General features: G+C 37.6%; 2 pseudogenes; one reads left to right on the top strand and one right to left on the bottom strand.

The window, feature by feature from the left end:
• Positions 1 to 1,231: 1,231 nt before the first annotated feature.
• Positions 1,232 to 1,330, bottom strand: LOC115031708 (U6 spliceosomal RNA; annotated as a pseudogene).
• A 12,261-nt stretch (positions 1,331 to 13,591) lies between these two features.
• On the top strand, positions 13,592 to 13,953 carry LOC110299149 (short coiled-coil protein pseudogene; annotated as a pseudogene).
• The last annotated feature ends 5,024 nt before the right edge of the window (positions 13,954 to 18,977 follow it).

Raw genomic sequence — 18,977 nt, forward strand, 5'->3', positions numbered from 1 at the left:
CCTTTATGCAGCAAAATGTTGGGTCCTGTTTGTGTAGCCAGTCAGTTAGACTATGTCTTTTTATTGGGGAGTTGACTCCATTGACATTAAGAGATATTAAGGAAAAGTAATTGTTGCTTCCTATTATTTTTGTTGTTAAAGTTGGCATTCTGTTCTTGCGGCTGTCTTCTTTCAGGTTTGTTGAAGGATTACTTTCTTGCTTTTCTAGGAAGTGGTTTCTGTCCTTGTATTGTTTTCTTTCTGTTATTAACCTTTGAAGGGCTGGGTTCTTGGAAAGGTAATGTGTGAATTTGGTTCTGTCGTGGAATACTTTGGTTTCTCCATCTACGGTAATTGAAAATGTGGCTGGTATAGTAGCCTGGGCTGGCATTTGTGTTCTCTTAGTGTCTGTACAACATCTCTCCAGGATCTTCTGACTTTCATAGTCTCTGGTGAAAAATCTGGTGTAATTCTGATAGGCTTGCCTTTATATGTTACTTGACCTTTTTCCCTTACTGCTTTTTATATTCTATCTTTATTTAGTGCATTTGTTTTTCTGATTATTATGTGTCAGGAGGAATTTCTTTTCTGGTCCAGTCTATTTGGATTTCTGTAGGCTTCTTGTATGTTCATGGGCATCTCTTTCTTTAGGTTTGGGAAGTTTTCTTCTATAATTTTGTTGAAGATATTGCTGGCCTTTTAAGTTGAAAATGTTCCTTCTCATCTACTCCTATTATCCGTAGGTTTGGTGTTCTCATTGTGTCCTGGATTTCCTGGATTTTTTTGAGTTAGGATATTTTTGCATTTTGCATTTTCTTTGATTGTTGTGCCAATGTTCTCTATGGAATCTACTGCACCTGAGATTCTCTCTTCCATCTCTTGTATTCTATTGCTGATGCTTGCATCTATGTTTCCAGATTTCTTTCCTAGGGTTTCTATCTCAAGTGTTGCCTCACTTTGGGTTTTATTTATTGTGTCTCCTTTCCTTTTTTGGTCTAGTATGGTTTTGTTCATTTCCATCACCTGTTTGGATGTGTTTTCCAGTTTTTCTATAAGGACTTGCAACTCTTTAGCAGTGTTCTACTGTATTTCTTTAAGTGAGTTTTTAAAGACCTTCTTGATGTCTTCTACCATCATCATGAGATATGCCATTAAATCCAGATCTAGGTTTTTGTGTATGTTGTGGTGCCCTGGACTCTCTGAGTTGGGAGTGCTGGGTTCTTATGATGGTGAGTGGTCTTGGTTTCTGTTAGTAAGATTCTTACACCTGCCTTTCGCCATCTGTGCAGGGGCCATGCTAATCTTCTCTGTATCGTTCCTATTTTAGTATATGTGCTGCCAAAGCGAGCACAATAAATAACTTTTTAAGTTGAAAAAAATCAAATACTGTTTTCATATCGATTCTGTTAGTCTGTGTCTTTTTATTGGGTGAGGTAAGTCCATTGATGTTGAGATATTAATGACCAGTGACTGTTATTTATGTGTATTTGTGTGTGCTTTCCTTGTTTTTGATGGTATGGGATTACTTATTTCCTGTGTTTTCTTGGATGTTGTTATCCTCCTTGGGTTGGAGTTTTCATGTTAGTACTTTGTGTAGTGCTAGATTTGTGGAGAAATATTGTTTGAATTTATCTGCCTTAAAATGTCTTGTTTTCTCCATCGATAGTGACTGAGAATTCTGGTGGGTATAGTAACCTATGATAGCATTTGTGTTTTTTTTAAAGGTTGTAAGAAATTTCCCTAGACCCTTCTAGCTTGTAGAATCTCTTTTGAAAAATCAGATGAAATTTTGACATGTTTGCCTTTGTATGTTACTTTACTAATTTCCATGGCAACATTTTTTTATTAGATATTTTCTTCATTTACATTTCTTTTATTTTTGGGTATTTATTTCATTTACATTTCCAATGCTATCCCAAAAGGTCCCACCCCATGCTCCCCCACCCACTCCCCCACCCACCCACTCCCACTTCTTGGCCATGGTATTCCCCTGTACTGAGGCATATAAAGTTTGCACAACCAATGGGCCTCTCTTTCCACTGATAGCCGACTAGGCCATCTTCTGACTCATATGCAGCTAGAGACATGAGCTGCGGGGAGGGGGGGGGGTGTTACTGGTTAGTTCATTTTGTTGTTCCACCTATAGGATTGCAGATCCCTTTAGCTCCTTGGGTACTTTCTCTAGCTCCTCCATTGGGGACCCTGTGATCCATCCAATAGCTGACTGTGAGCATCCACTTCTGGGTTTGCTAGGCCCCAGCATAGTCTCATGAGAGACAGCTATATCTGGGTCCTTTCAGCAAAATCTTGCTAGTGTATGCAATGGTGTGAGAGTTGGAAGCTGATTATGGGATGGGTCCCTGGATATGGCAGTCTCTAGATGGTCCATCCTTTCATCTCAGCTCCAAACTTTGTCTCTGTATCTCCTTCCCTGGGTGTTTTTCCCCAATTCTAAGAAGGGGCAAAGTGTCCACACTTTGGTCTTTGTTCTTCTTGAGTTTCATGCATTCAGCAAAATGTATCTTATATCTTGGGTATTCTAAGTTTCTGGGCTAATATCCACTTATCAGTGAGTACATATTGTGTGAGTTCCTTTGTGATTGGGTTACCTCACTTAGGATGATGCCCTCCAGGTCCATCCATTTGCCTAGAATTTCATAAATTCATTCTTTTTAATAGCTGAGTAGTAATCCATTGTGTAAATTTTCTGTATCCATTCTTCTGTTGAGAGGCATCAGGGTTCTTTCCAGCTTCTGGCTATTATAAATAATGCTGCTATGAACATAGTGGATCATGTGTCCTTCTTACCACTTGGAACATGCACTCCATGGCAACTTTTAATATTCTTTCTTTGTTCTGTATATTATGTGTTCTGATTAATATATGGTTTGAGTTTTTTTTTTTTTTTCTGTCCCATACTAATTGGTGTTCCATAGGTTTTTTGAGTGTATATGGGCATCTCTTTCTTTAGGTTGGGAAAGTTTTATTCCAGGATTATGTTGAATTTCTGGACCTTATAGTTTTTACTTTGAAATTATTATCTTCTTATTATTCTTAGGATAGTTCTTTTCATTGTATCACAGACTTCCTAGATAATTTTTGTTAAGATTATTTTAGATTTAATATGTTCTTTAACAGATGTTTTAATTTTTTCTATTGTATCTTGAATGCCTGGGAATCTCTCTTGTATTTACTGTATTCTGTTAGCAATGCTTGCATTTGTTGTTACTCTTCTCTTTGTTAGGTTTTCTGTCTTCAGAATTCACTCAGTTTTTGCTTTCTTTATTGCTTCTTTTTCCATTCTCAGGTTTTGCAGAGTTCTATTTATTTCCTTTACCTGTTGGATTATATTTTCCTGTATATCTTTCAGGGATACCTTCATTTACTCTTTAAAGGATTCTATCATCTTTATAGGATAGGATATAATATCTTTTTATTGTGCATTGGTTGTGTTAGGATATCCAAGGCTTGGTGTAGTAGGATAGCTGTGCTCTAAAGGTGTCATTTTGCCACCACTTTAGTTGACTATGATTTTTTGAGGGCCTTTAGCCATCTATATATCTTTAGACTCTGGATATTTCTGATTTAGTAGGTATTGGAAAGGGAGGTAACATCAATTGTCCTAGTTTAGCAGGCCTGTGTGGGTATCTTTGGGCTGTATAATTCCAGAGCAGCAAGTCTAAATGTTTCAGGATACACAAGTGTTGTTCAGGATCTGAAGGTCTGATGAATGTGGGTAGAAATGTGTCATGAGAATGGAGGTGTGCCTGTGCAAGCAAGGTATTCAAACTGCTTGATATTCCCAGAGGACTCAACAAACAGGAAAGATTGGTTGGGGAAGGGAGGTTAATCTATATGCTTCAGGATCCATTGGTCTTTGGTTGGTTTTGTGGGCCAAGATATGGAGACAAGGGGAGAAGGCACTGTTGGAGAAAACTAGGTGGGCTGTCTTCACAGCCCACCACTGGATTCTATGGATATGGTCCAATTTTGAGGCCAGGGATCCTGTGTACCCTCTGGTAGAGTAGAATATTTCAGTGAGTTTCCAGAGCCCTCTGGATATGAAGCTTAGGGGAGAGGGTGCTGTTTGGAGAAGTTGGGCAGGTTTTGACTGAGTGTTGGTGGGCTCTGGACATGTATTATTTGGGTTCTGAGTAACCCATTGTCTTCATTAAAGCAGAGGACATTTACCAGATTTGTGGTCTGGGATATGAAGATGAGGGAATGAATGTTCTTGAGAGGAAGTGGGTGGACTCTAAGTCTAATATTTTTTATAATATTTTATACTGATATCAGAAATTCTATTCCTATCACACTTAATTTAGAATGTTTCTGCCATTTGTTGTGTATGTTCACCTTCAAACTTTTAGTATTTATAATGAACTAAACTCGTGTTTGGTATGATTTGCTCATGTACCCTGTTTTAGAATCTAACAGCAGGTGAATCAGTTCAGAGGAATGTACACATTAGAACAAAAATTGTGATTAGTTGTTAATATCTATGCATGAAATTTAAAGCAGAACATAACATGATAAGATATAGATAGTAATTAATATCAGGAAAGAGAAGCAATGAGAAATTGTAGTAGGTTTTGTGTGTGTGTGTGTGTCTATCAAACACATCTTTCAGAATACTAGACTTTGTAGAAAGTGAAGAAAATCAAACCTATCATTATATTGGTTAAATTTATGAAACAGTATTCACAGTGAAAATAAATAGAATAATAAAGAGAAAATGATACACAGAGCTAAAAGATCAGTTATTGATGTGTAAGATCTAAGGTGGATTGAAGCGGAATTTGAACATAAAATCTTCATGGAAAACGAAGCTTCACAAAACCATATCTTCTAAGGTCTTGTGTCATTCTTTATGGTATAGAGAGCATCTTGGTCTACCTGGAAGTTAAGTTGAGAATATTTGATTTTCTTTCTTCTATGAAAAATTAATACTTACTACTTAATGAACTACAATGTATCAGTTATGCAAACTCTCTTGATAAGGGTACATGACTTTTTATATTTCCAATAGACAATGTTGAAATTATCAGTCCCTCCTACATTTGGACTTATATTATTACATAGCACAAGGTAATAGAGGTCTAGGAAAATTTTTATGCCAATATAAACACACAAACACAGGTATATATATTTAAGAAATTTGTTATATAAGCATATAATATATATTATATAGCAGTATATAGAGTTTATAATGATATATATATAATTATACATATGTATTATAAGAATTGTCTTATCTTGTAATAAATGTCATACTTATACAAATGTCATCTCTATAGACAGTGATAAAACATCAGATAAAATAAAACTCTTGTTCGTATTAAAAGTATTGGAGAGATCAGGAATTAAAGGTCCATACTCAAACATAATAAAAGCAACATACGGGTCCTTATATGGAATTTCCAACAGTCGTTAGAGGGACCTTGTTTAGTTTACCACCAGTAGGAAGACATAGAATCATGTGGAGTGCTGAGGTTACCAAAGATTTTAGAGCAATACCTGGGTAGTTTTTCTTTTTCCTCTAAGCTAATCTGGATACCTCTTATCTAAAATCTCAAAATATTTGCAGTTTACTATTGGTCTGGCTTTCTGTGATTCAGATGTGTTTCTCTGACCTCTTTCTACACCCATTCGTCATTGCTCCAAACTCTAACCCACATCTTCTCTGGTTTCCCAACTGGTCAAAGCTTTTCTGCCCAGCCATTGTATTATGGACAAGCTTTTATTGAAGAAATAGAGAATCAATGGAAAGCATGATTATAAATACCTGTGAAAAGATATGAGGGCAGAGAAATCAGAATTTGAATAATACAAGGATTTCTTTTACACAATGCAAAAAAAGCATTATGCTTACACTTTCTTCTTTTTGTCCTGATAACGTTTCTTATTCTTATAATAATAATCTATATACAATAATTACACTTGTGATTACTATAAGGTGAGTTTATAGAATAAGCAATTCTATTGTCAATCCTACCTTGGAGAGCTTGGAGTTTGGTATCTAAACCATTTTCCATCGTAATTTGCATTAGTAACATAAAAAAAAATCTTAGACACAAATGCATTATCTAGACCTAAGAAAAAGAACCTTATTATAGCCTAAATTACTTAAAGATTAATTGATTAATTGTGAGAATATAACTACCTAGTTTTGAAAACCATGAGAGACCAGAGAAGAAAAAATATTTGACTATGTAAGAAGTGTGGGTAAGCAGCTTCAAAATTACTGAAATGACAGATATAGTTGGTTGTCTGAACAGTTCCAGTGAAATATCTCTATAATGTTAGAGCATCTATCTTCAACTTTCTGTTCCAGTGTATCTGAGAGACATGTTTGTGAAGCAGGAATTATAAAGGACTTGCTTAACTGGTCTTGGAAGAGCTTGGCAACCAGGTTTGCCTACATACTAGTTTTGTCTGGATAGCATAAGGATAACTTTTACACTGTGCACAAAAACATTATGACTTAATTTTTCTAAGGAGATTTAAATGCCAGGAGGCTTTCATTGATGTATTGCAGACTCTACAAGAAGAAAGATGCAAAATCATATTATTACATCCAGGAAAAATTGCAATAACCATTGGCACAGCCATATCCACTGGAAACGGTGAGATTCGTGAGGCCAGTAGAGTTGCTTGACACAATCCCTGCATTTCTAAGCAAATTGAAATAATTGTTTTCTTTTTATCTCTAACATTGTCTTTTAGTCTTTATATTTTGTATTCTTGGGGATATTCTAGATAATAATTCACTCCATGTCTTTCACTGAGGGGGCTATAATAGTCTACATTTTTTTAGGAAATTCCTAAAATGACCTTTATCATGCCACTGTTTGGAAATCTTCCTTCTCTTTGAGATCATTAAGGACAGACTAGCACCTACATAGGTGAGGCCATTCCAATCTGAATCTTAGTTAAGTATCTGTCATGGACAAATTCTAAGGCAAGAATTGGTGTAGGGTAAACAGACAAGTAAAAATCCTCTGATTGTCTAGGAGAATAGGATACAGATTTAAGGTTTCTTTTTATTATAGCTCAGAGATCTCTGAAAATGTACGTTAAAGATAGAAAGTCATAGAGAGTATATCCCTGGAGGAAGAAACTCATTAAATAAGATAGATTGAGTAAAATACACTTTTTCTGCTTTCAATACATAGATGATACATATACTATTTGCTACTCATTAAAAAAAAGTGTTTGTATATTTTCTATTTGTCTGGAGTGCTTTAAAACTGCAAATATTGCTAGCATATAAGTAGGCTGTCAAACATTGAATGTGTTTGCTTTGCTGAAGACATTTCTTAGAGTACCTAAATTGGAGGTGTAGGGATAATGAGAACATAATCTGTTTTGTTTGTCTGTTCTCAAAGTAACTCAAACTGTTACCCTGGCCATATAATGAAAAATTAAACACCTAAATTCTACCACTTGGATAATTATTAGTATCTCTTTGTTCTGTGATTATTCTATAATAAAGAAGCACCTGTTTCCTAGTTAGTTATGGCCACAGATTTTGCCTGATTGTGAGTGACACAGAGATGCTAAATTCACTTGATCATCACCTGACTCATTCACTTCTCTCTGTGACTCCTTATCTCCTCTGAATCCATGCTGATAGAAACAACTCTAAGAGATTCTTCAAGGAAAGGCCCCCATAGTAAGGCTCCCTGTACATCCTGCAGGAAGAAATTAAAATATTGAATAATAAATTCAAATTTCAACAATATATATCTAGAAATTTAGCCCCACCGAAGATACTAGAGAAAAAGCTATGATAAGGGGCTTAACAACACACATCAAAAGTTACAGCAAATAAATACCCTCACACAAGCAAAACCAAAAGAAAACACACACATACACACACACACACACACACACACACACACACACACACACACACACACACACACACACACACAAAGCGACAGCAATACCACCATCAACAACAAGAGCATAATAGAAATTAACAACCAATGGGCACTGGGCATTGATATCTTTCAATAACAATGGCCTCAATTCTATTGTTAAATGACACAGATTAATGGGTTGGATGTAAAGTCAGGATCCATCCTTTACTGTATACAACAAACACACTTCAATATCAAGAAGTGATGTTACCTCAGATTAAAGGATTCAAAAAAAAATTCCATGCAAATGGTCCTATGAATCAAATGTTATGTAACAAAATAGACTTACAATAAGATTTCATCAGAAGATATGAGCAATGACACTACACATTTATGAGAGAAAAAATTCACAAAGATGAAAAATCTGAAAGTTCAGTTTTAACATCTGCTCATTAAATACATGGATACTTACTTTTGTATTAGAAACACTTCTATAGCTTAAATAACACACTGAACAAAACAAGGATAATGGGATACTTCCACACCCCACTTTAATAGATAGCTTATGCAGACAAATTAAACTGAGCAATGCTGGAACTAATTGATGTTGAAAACCAAATAATCCTAACACGTATTTATATAACATTCTACTTAAACACAAAAGTTTGATCATCTCTTTAGATGCTGAAATTTTATTTGTCAAAATACAATACCTCTTTAATTTAAAAGTATTGGAGAAGCCGGGCGTGGTGGCGCACGCCTTTAATCTCAGCACTTGGGAGGCAGAGGCAGGCGGATTTCTGAGTTCGAGGCCAGCCTGGTCTACAGAGTGAGTTCCAGGACAGCCAGGACTATACAGAGAAACCCTGTCTCGAAAAAAAACAAAAAACAAACAAACAAAAAAAGTATTGGAGAGATCAGGAATTCAAGATCCACTCCAAATCAAAATAAAATCTATATACAGTGTCATTAGATGAAATGTCCAACAGTGGTAAGAGGGAACAGGTAGAGTCAACCTACAGTAGAATGGCATTGCATCAAGAGCAGGGGCATGCATGGTGTTGCCATCTCATTGTCAAAAACTCTGACCCAGAATTGTTCCTGTCTAAAAGAACTGCAGGGACACAAATAGATAATAATCTTAGGGACAGGTGATCCAGTGATGTGCCAAAATTGTGATCCATCTCAAGGGCGGCTCCAAAACCTGACACTGTTACTGATACTATGCTGTGTTTACAGAGAGAGACTAGAAAGGTTGTCTAATGAGAGGCTCAACTGATAAGATACCAAGGAGACTTGGTTGGGAGGTTTTGGTGAAAGAATTGAGAAAATATCACTTTCAATATTCTAATTCGATATATGAATTTTCTTAGGGATCATTATCTTCCAGTTTTACTAATTACTGTAAGATATAACTATCCAAGATTCACAGTGTTATAGTATTCATTGAGAATCATCATATTCAAAATAGTGTTTCTTTCCTCTATTATAGAATATTATTTTTCATTATATTTTATTTATTTACATGCCAAATGTTGACTCTCCCATTCATTAATCCCAGAGATCTTCAACTCATCCCAATTCCTGTCACCTCAGAGAAAGTATCCTCTTCCTCCAGGGATACCCCTTCCTGGGATATCAAATCACTACAGGATTCAGCACATCCTCTCCCACTGAAGACAGAAAAGGTAGTACTCTGCTACATATCTGCTTGGGGACTTGGGCCAGCCCATGTATGCTCTTTGATTCATGGCTTAGCCTCTATGAGCACACCAAGGACAAGATTAGTTGAGACTGTTGTCCTTCCTTTGGTTTGCCATGACATTTAGATCCTTCAATCCTTCCCCTAACTCTTCCATATGGGACCTTACCTTAGTCCTGTTGTTGGATGCATATATCTTCATGAGTCTTAGTCCACTGTAGTAGATTATCCCATAGGACAGTCATGCTAAGCTTCTGGTTGTAAGAAGAACAGCATAGTATCAGTAATAGGGTCAGCTATTGGTGCCTGCTGATGGGATGGATCCCAAATTGGGCAGGTCATTAATGTGCTATTCCTTCAGTGTCTACTTCATTTTTGTCCTTGCATTTCTTTTAGACAGGAACATTTCTGGGCCAAAAATTTTTCATGTTGACTGGTGTCCCCATCCTTCCCATGGAGACACAGTCCAACTACTGGAGTTGATCTCTTCAGGTTTCATCAACCCACATTGGTCATTAAGGCTAAGGTCAACCTCAAGGAATCCTGGGAATCTCTTACATCCCAAATCTCTGGGACTTTCTAGAGTCTACTCCCCAAACCTCTTGAGGTGAAAGTTTCCATCCATTCTCTTGATCCTCTGAACTTCTCTTGTGTCTCCTCTATATCTGATTCTACCCCCTTTTCCCATCAACTTCCCCTCTCACACCCAGGGTTCTCACTTTCTTTGCAGTCTGTCATTGTTTTATTTCCACTTCTATGTGGGATTGAAACATCCTTCCTTGGGCTTTCCTTCTTCTTTAAAATTTTAGGGTATGTGTGGTGTATTATGGGTATTCCATTGTGTAAAAGAACTATACTTTTTCTATCCATTCTTCAGTTGAGGGACATCTGTGTTATTTCCAGCTTCTGGCTATTACAAATAAGGCTGCTATGAACATAGTGGAGTATGTGTCCTTGTGATACAGTGAAGCATCTTTTAGGTATATGCCCAAGAATGGTATAGCTGGGTCTTCAGGTAGATCAAATTTTCTGAAGAACCTCCAGATTGATTTTTAGAAAGATTGTACCAGTTTGCAAATCCACCAGTAATGCAGGAGTGTTCCTCTCTCTCCACATCTTCTGCAGTACCTGCTGTTGCTTGAGATTTTAATCTTAGACATTCAGATTTGTGCACAGAGAAATCTCAGTATCATTTGTATTTGCATTTCACTGATGACTAAGGCTGTTGAATATTTCTTTAAGTGTATAATAGCCATCTAAACAAAAGCAATCTATAGACAGATTCAATGAAATTCTCATTAAATTCAATTCTTCAAAGAGATTGGAAGAGCAATTCTCAACTTCATATAGAATTTTAAAAATGGAATAGCAAAACCAACTCTCAACAATAAAAGAACTTCTGGAGTAATTGACATCCCTAACCACAAGCTGTACTACAGAACAATAGTGATAAAATCTTCACAGTATTGGTAGAGATACAGATTGATCAATGGAATACAATTGAAGACCCATAAATAAACCCACACACCTAAGGAAACTTGATCTTTGACAAAGAAGCAAAAACTTACAATGGAAAAAAAAAGCATCTTCAATAAATTGTTTTGGACTATCTGGCAGTCTGGTCTATCAAAATAATGCAAATTAATCGGTGTTTATCACCTTGTACAAAGATCAAGTCCAGTTGAATCAAAGGCCTCCACATAAAACCAGATACACTGATTATAACAGAGGAGAAGGTGGAAAAGAGCATCAAACACATTGGCACAAAGGAAATTTTTCCTTAACAGATCATCAGTGGCTCAGGCTATAAGGCAAATATGACTGAAAATCTTTTGTAAAGCAAATGACTCTCAGTAAGGCAAAACAGCAACATACAGATTGGGAAAATTTGTTACTAGCTCTCCATCTGACACAAGGATAATATCCAAAATATATAAAATGCTCAAGAAGCTAGCCCCCAGAAAACCAATTTAAAAATGGGCTACAGAGATGAACAGAGAAATCTCAACATCTTGAATGTTGAAAAGTACTTAAAGAAATGGGTGAAACAGTCAGTAGATGTGTGTTAGGTCCATTTGGCTCATAATATTTGTTAGTTTCATTATTTCTCTGATTATTTTTTTCTGGATTACTTGTCAATTGATGGGTGTGGAGTATTGAAGCCCCCCTCCCACACACACACACACACTATTAATGTGTGCTGCTCAGTGTGCAATATAAGCTTTAATATGTTCCTATTATAAATGTGGAAACCATTGCATTTGAGACATAGATGTTCAGAATTGAGATACAATCTTGTTAAATTTCCCTTTGATGAGTATAAAGTGCCTTTCTCTGTCTCTTTTGATTAAATTTTTGAACGTCTATTTTGTTAACTATAAGAATGGATTCTCCATCATGGATTCTTTTCAGGATATGGGAGAGATGAGGGGATTTATATTGGTATATAATGTAAATAAATAAATCATTGAGAAAATATATACAGTTTCAAATTATTATGTACCTATATACCAAATCCAATTAAATGTTCATATTATTTAAGTTTTAAATCCCTTCAACACAAAGATACCAAATTAAATTTAAATCTTTTTTGTTCCAATGTTTACTATCCCATGCACCAGCGATATAAATTTCCCAGGACCTAATGGGGATGGCCTTAAAAGAAATTCCAAATAGTGAGGAGATGGAACCACCACCAGTAGAGAGACATGGCCCCTAGTTGAAAGATGGTGCTGCCCACCAATTTTCAAATATTTTGACCTAGAGTTCTTCCTGTCTAATGGGAATGCAGGGACAAACATGCAGTAGAGATGGAAGGAAAGGCCAGCCAGTGATTGCCCCAACTTGGGATACATTCCTTGCACAGGCACCAAACCTTGAAGCTATTGCTGATGTCTCGTTGTGCTTGCAGACAGGAGTTTCATATGGTTGTCTTCTGAGAGGCTCTATGAGCAACTGACTAAGACAGATTCAGTTAATTACAGCCAACCATTGGACTAAGCTCTATGAAAGAATTAGGGGAAGAACTGAAGGAGTGGAAGAGTATTACAACACCATATTAAGAACAAAAGAATCAACTAACCAGAGCCCTCAGGACTCCCAGGGACTACACCACCAAGCAAAGAGCATACATGGGCTGGTCTATGGCCCCTGCTACATATGTAGCAGAGGACAGCTTTGTCTACTCACAGTGGGAGCAGAGGCACTTTGTCCTGTGGAGGCTTGATTCCCCAGACAGGGAGGATGCTAGAGGGTGAGATGGCAGTGAGTGGGTTAGTGAGGGACCACCCTCTTAAAGGAAAAGTGCAGGGAGGATGTGGTGGGGGATTTGTAGAAGAGTGGGTGGGAAGGGGAATAACATTTGACATGTAAATAAATAAATAATCTTTAAAAGAGTATTTTACCCAAACACAAAATAATATTTCTTCTTCTCAGCACCACTTGTATCGTTCTCAAAAATTGAACATATAGTCAGTCACAAAGGAAGTCTCCACAGATAAAAGAAAATTAAAATAATGCCTTGTTTTTAACAGCTCACCATGAATTAAAGCTGGACTTCAACAAAAACAGAAACAGAAGAATCTAGACACACTCATGGAAACTGAACAACTCTTTACTCAAGGATCTCCGGATCTGGGAAAACATACTAAAACATTAGACTCTCCTAGAATTAAATGAAAATAAAGGCACAACATACCCAACTTTATGAAATACAATAAAAGTTATGCTAGCAGGAAAGTTCATACCACTAAATGCCTACATTAAAAACAAAAAAACAAAAAAAAACCCAAAAAACAAAAAAACAAAACAAAACAAACAAACAAACAAACAAAAAAATCCACAAAGTCCTCAAACCACCAATTTAAAAGGAGAACTGAATATTCTGGAAGAAAAAGAAGCAATCACAGCAAAGAGAAGTAGATGGAAGGAAATAATCAAAGTAAGGACTGCAATCAATCAGTTAGAAACAAAGAAACAATGCAAAGGATCAATGACACTAAGTGTTGGTTCTTTGTGAAAATTAACAAGGCAGACAAGAGCTTCCTACCCATCCCACCTCCTCCTGGTACTTCAGACGCAAGACCATTCATTAAAGAATTTGCGTTCGAGAGCTGAAAGTCTGTTACCCAAGATGATGAATGCTGACATGGACGCAGTTGATGCTGAAAATCAGGTGGAACTGGAAGAAAAGACTCGACTTATTAATCAGGTGTTGGAACTCCAACACACACTTGAAGATCTTTCTGCAAGAGTAGATGCAGTTAAGGAAGAAAATCTGAAGCTAAAGTCGGAAAATCAAGTTCTTGGACAATATATAGAAAACCTCATGTCTGCTTCTAGTGTTTTTCAAACAACTAATACAAAAAGCAAAAGGAAGTAAAGGGTTCACCCCCTCTCTTCTATGGATTGCTGCTTTTTTTTCTTCCCCCTTAAGGCTTGGATATGATCCAAAAGTATCTTTGTTCTCCCCTGAGTATTTATAAAGAGGATGTCAGATCTAGGTAACACTAATGCTGAACAGGAGCATCTCTGAGTTAGCGCTATATATATATATACGCTAGTCTATGAACATGTGCACATGTAGAGACTTTATATTAGAATTACAGATATTTATGAAACTTGAAGATGAATGTTTTGCCAATTTGCTTACATATATATAGGTTTAGCACTGTCTTTTATCATAAGCCTAACTAGTAAAATATACTGAATGCACAGCTTCTGTACCTTGTGCACCGTCTTGTGCCTCTCCCCATCTGCCTCCTTATCTAAGGCTTGCCATTTGTGATACTTAGTCATAAGATAGGATTGCTGGTTTCTCTTTAATCAATCGAAAGTAGATTGAAGCTATAGAAAATGAAGGGTTTTCTTTGAAATGTAAACTGCCACACTGAGAAGCTAAAAACTCCCTATTGCATAAAATAGTTCATTTGGTGTTGAAAAGATAGGAATGCTGGTCATATGTGTGTGAGAAATTAAAAAACAAAAAACAAAAAACAAACAAAAAACTTGAGAAAAGATAGGAATAGGAAGGAAAACTGGATTAACAGAAATAACCAGCTCGCAATGTTTTCCCTCTAAATGTGTATTACCTCTGGCCCACAGCTGCACTTTGGGGACATCTATGAAAGTGGACTGAGTCTAATGTAAGTGGATTAAGAGAGACTAGTTAAGAGTTTGGTCTCAAGGTTTATTTGTACCCAGGAAATGAACTTTTGCAAAATTAATTGAGAGTATATTAGTATCAGAATCATGAATATAAGAGAGTTTTGTGTATGTGATAATTATTAACCTCAGCATTTTATCTCAGTTGTTTTCCCAGAATTTCTGTAAACTCAGCTACTTAGTTTGCAGAATTTTAGTCATTCTTTTAACAAATTTTAAAAATTTAGTTTGTAGCTTCCATTTGATAAGGAGCTGATATGAGAAATAGTAGTAAGGTCTTATAATAGGAAAGATCAACTAATGCAGCTGGTGGCTCTTAGACTGGGCTGCTTTGACTTGTGGAATTATCTAATGTATTAATGTAAGCCTTGATGAGTGACGTTAGCTATATGGATGTGTAATCCTCACATTGCAGACATTTTGTAACCCTTTTGTGACCTTGTTACAAATATTTAAAATTGTGTTCAAGTTCTGCTTTGCTGTTTAATAAAAAGCTGTTTCAGAAAAAAAAAACAAAAAACAAACAAACAAACAAACAAAAAAAACAAGGCAGACAAACCATTGGCCAATCTAACCAAAAGACACAGGTACATGATTCAATAAACAAAATTAGAAATGAAAGGGAAGACATGACAGACACTGAGGAAATTCAAAGATTCATTAGTTCTTACTTCAGAAGCCTTTATTTCACAATACTAGAAAATCTTGTTTTATTGATTATTTTATTTATTTACATTTCAAATGTTATCCCCCTTCCAAGTTTACCCTCCACAAACCATTTATCCCCTCCCCTTCTTCCTGCCTGTAAGAAAGTGTTCCCCATCTGCCTACCCACCTGTGCCTCAGCACCCTAGCATTCCCCTCTGTGGGTCATTGAGTCTATAGAGAATGAGTGGCTCCCCTCTTAGTGATGCATATGCAGATGTTGTAAAGTCTTTGTGGGAGAAGAAAGCAATCACAGTATGGGGGAGGTCAGGAGGGATCTGGGTATAAGAGGGGACTGGGAGGGGAAGAGGAGAACATGGTCAGTTATTGGATGGGTGGAACAGCACTGAAGCCCTGAGGGCCAGCAGAAAGAATGGAAACAGGCAACCTCAGGAAGTAGGAGGTGGGGGAACTCTCTAGAATGTACTAGAGACATGGGAGGTGAGAGAATCTCAGGACTCAAAGGGAGGGACTTTAGGTGAAATGCCCTAAAGTTGGGAGAGGGAACCTGTAAAGCCCAAGTCCAATAGAAAGACAAGGCATTAATTAGAGGGAAGGGATTGCCATCTCACACTCAAAAACCCTGACCCAGGATTGGTCCTGTCAAAAAGAAATGCTGGAAAAAAGGAAGAAGAGTCTGAGGAAAAGGAGCTCCAGTGACAGGCCCAATTTGGGGATTCTGCTCAAGAAGTTTCCCCAAGGCCTAACACTAATACTGATGCTATGGCATGATCATAAAAAGGCACTTATCTTGACTGCCCTCAAACAACCTAACAAGCAGCTGAAAGAATCAGATGCAGATTTTTACACTCAACCAATGGACAGAAGCTGGTGACCCCTATGACTGAATTAGGGAAAAACTGTAAGAAACTGAAGAGAAGGCAAACCCTGCAAGCAGTCTCAACAAACCTGGAGCCCGGAGTTCTCTCAGACTGGGAGCCATGATCCAGTCAGGATATGCCAGTTGATATGAGTCCCCTGACATATATACAGCAGAGGACTGTAGTGTCTGGACTCAGTTAGAGAAGATGCAATGAACCCTGAAAAGACTGGTGGCCCCAGAGAGGGGGGAGGTCTGGTGTAGTGTGTGTGTGTGTGCAGGGTGGTGATATCCTCATGGAGAGTAGGGTAGGTGTTATGAGATGTAGAACTGTCAGAGTGTGGACTGGGACTGTGATAAAACTGGACTGTTAAGAAGATTAAATAAAAAATATATATAAAAAGGGAAAATACTTTGACATGTTAAAAGTATTAGAGAGAATAGGGAAATAAGGTATATGTTTTGGGAAATATTTAAAAAAACAGCAAGTTCCCATGGCCCACCCAGCTACTCTCTGCCCTGAAGGGCTTGGCCAGCCACTCACTGGGGAAGCTGTTTTGATCTTGTGTAGACTCTCTGGCCTGGAGCTTCTGAAATGTCTCCACCAAGCTCACTAGGCTCCCACTAGCCGGTTGCTACCATACCAACTCCATGGTTTAAATCCCCCACTGCCTTTGTACTACACCTCAGGATAACTCATGCTTTGCCTCCATACCTTTCTCTCTTGATTCCACAGAAGCTGTGTGCAGGAAAATGCAACACAAACTTAATTAAGAAACAATGGTAACTCAGTTGCTGGGCACAACAACTAAAATCCAACAAGTGGTTGCTGACAGGACCCTCATATAGCTGTCACCTGATAGGCTCTGCTAGTGCCTGGCAAACACAGAGATGGGTGCTTGAAACCAACCATTGGACTGAGCACAGGATTCTCAATCCAGGAGCTAGAGAAAGGACCTGAGGAGCTGAAAGGTTTTATAGGCCCATAGGAAGAACAGCAACATTAACCAACCAGTACCCCCAGAGATCCCAGGGACTAATGACCAACCAAAGAGTACACATGGAGGGTTCCATGCTCCTTTGTCAAAGATCAAGTGACCATAAGTGTGTGGGTTCATTTCTGGGTCTTGAATTCCATTCCATTAGTCTATCTGCCTGTCACTGTACCAATTAAAAAACAAAATGAGTTTTCCTCCTGTAGGCATTCTTTAATGCCTATAGCTTATAGTATACTAGGGGGTTACAAAGAGGATCTTTTGAGTGTATGCTAGGATTTTCACTTTTTAATCTTGTATAGATTTTGTTTAGAAATCAGAAATTCAAGTGGAAAATCATATTATAAAGATACCATTTCACAGCTCTCCTTTGTCACTGGCTATTAATTTCTTCTGCCTCCTATGCCAAGACTTTCCCAAAAGCATGATGATGAGGGAAATTGGTTAGCTATTCTATTTAAGTCTGTTTCTCTAAGCACAATAAACCATTTTTCATTTCTCAATTGACTTTTGGGTATCATATTACTGCATGTTTGTGAATATGTTTGACAGAAGTCTATGTTACCGACATAAACATAATTACTTTAAAAAACATATGGTACTATGACTATATAACAAAATACAACACTATGTTATAGGCCCATTAGTATCCTTAGTCATGAGCTCTTCAATAACATTACAATATAAGTTATAAAATATCTCCAAGTTATGAAGTCTTCATATTAATAGAGGAAACATTAATAATGGTACAAAAAAGGAAACACTGTTATAGTATCTGTTTGTAGTTGGAGGAATTTTCTTTATTGGGTTTTCATTCCTTGCTTGTATTTTAAGTTACATAATGTTTTCTTCCTGGGAACAAGAGCTCAGGTGAATCATTCATTTTTCCCATTAAAGTATTCATCGAATTTACATGCTGGTCACAGCTTCTCCTCTAATTACTCACCTCACATGGTGCCTCCCCATTTTCTATCCTCCCCTTCCTTTCTGAGAAGGAGTGAACCATTCGCCTCCAGGTACCAACTCACAATGAGACATCAAGTCACTGTAGGACCAGGCACATGTTCTCCCATTGAGGCCAGAGATGGTGCCCAGTCATGGGAATAGGTTACACAGGCAAATAATAGAGACACAGACAGCCTCTGTTCCAGGTGCTTGCAGTAGGTTAAAATGGTAGCCCGAAGCTGGGTGGTGGTGGTGCACACCTTTAATTCCAGCACTTGGGAGGCAGAGGCAGGCAGATTTCTGAGTTTGAGGCCAGCCTGGTCTACAAAGTGAGTTCCAGGACAGCCAGGGCTACACAGAGAAACCCTGTCTAAAAAACAAAAAAAAAAACAAAAAACAAACAAACAAACAAAAAAAATAAATAAAAAATAAAATAAAATAAAATAAAATAAAATAAAATGGTGGCCCGAGTCTGTCTGCTCATGGAGGAGGGATGCAGGAAGTTTGACTGAGTGCATCCCAGCAAATCCACGGGACTGGTGTCAGGCTTGGAGAAACCACAGGACCTCATCGGGGGTGGGATGGGGAGGCACAGTGTGAGGTCCCTGTGAAACTGCCAGAGTCAGGCTCTGGGTCCCAGTGCCTGCATGGAGGCATGGGACAGCAGGTTTTAACTTTTGGGCAAAGCAGATGATACTGGATGCCACAAAAGAGCTGAGAATGGAGTGTGGGACAGTGGTTGGTCTCAGGCCCAGAGCCAAAGGGAAAGGAACAGGACCAGCGAGCTTTGGCTGGGTCCCTTG

The sequence above is a fragment of the Mus caroli genome, unplaced genomic scaffold (assembly GCF_978045245.1).
Source record: "Mus caroli unplaced genomic scaffold, Mus_caroli_1 scaffold_8, whole genome shotgun sequence".
NCBI lineage: Eukaryota > Metazoa > Chordata > Mammalia > Rodentia > Muridae > Mus > Mus caroli.